We start from the raw sequence: 1043 nt of genomic DNA on the forward strand, positions 1-1043 counted from the left end.
ACAATGAATAACCCTGCTGCTGGCTCACAGTGCAGGCCCCTCCCTCAGGCTCAGTGGCCCCACCACATAGGGCCAGCCACGGTGGAGGGGCTCCATCTCCCTTCTGGTTTGGGGTGCTCTAGATAGCCCTGGTCCAGGGCCTTTGGGTCTGAGCTCAGAGGGCCAGAGGCCAGGGAGGCCACCATAGGTGGGGTCCCCGAGCCAACCAGGACCCCTTTGGAATGAGACTTTTCTTCCTGCCCTAAGTAGCCTCAGAGCCCAGCCTGTCACCCCAGCGACCTAGGAGGTGGGAGGCAGGTCTCTAACCTGATGGTTCAAAAACAGAAACAGCCCCCAGGGCCTTCTGGGCACTTGCACCTCTGGTGCTGGGTCTGCAGGGACCCTCTCCTTCCCACCCAAGTGTCTAAGAAGAGGGCAGCCCCCACCCACTGTCAGGGGTGGAGAGAGAGCCAGACAAGAGCAGAAAGGGGCAGCTTCCTTGGCCCAAACAAGCTGCCCAGGTGGGAGGAGGGTGTTGAAACCAAAGCCAGGGAGGGTGGGGCGCAAGGCCATCTGCCCAGTGCAGGGCCAGATGTCCGGGGACAGAGTGACCTGGCGAGGCCTGGCCCAGCAGCTGAAAAGAGCCCGGGCAGCCTAGCCCAACTACCTGACACTTCCTGCTACCTACCTCCTCCTGGCTCTCTCTTGGGCCGCCCCCTCACTTTCCCAAGGGACTCCTGCCCTGCCATCTTAGCAGACACCTTTGTCCTCCAGGCTGGCCTTCACCCAGCATCCGAGGAGTTGTTTGAAAACATTAACAGGCTCGTGACTCTTCCCTGCTTAAAGCCCTCCTGTGGCTCTACCTCACTGCATTTTGAATCAAGTCCCAGCCACTCACTATGACCTTCAAGGCCCCCAGGAGAGTGGCCCCAGCTTACCACTCTGACCTCATCTCTTCCTCCTCACCCCTTCCTCTAGCCACCTCTGCCCTTCAGGTTCCTCAGTCTCCTCCTTGGACACCCCAAATTGGTTTCCTAGCAAAACACCACAGACCCAGTGCTGAA

Source organism: Orycteropus afer, unplaced genomic scaffold (genome assembly GCF_000298275.1).
Source record: "Orycteropus afer afer isolate SDZICR_OR568_19922 unplaced genomic scaffold, OryAfe1.0 scaffold00130, whole genome shotgun sequence".
Taxonomy (NCBI): Eukaryota; Metazoa; Chordata; class Mammalia; order Tubulidentata; family Orycteropodidae; genus Orycteropus; species Orycteropus afer.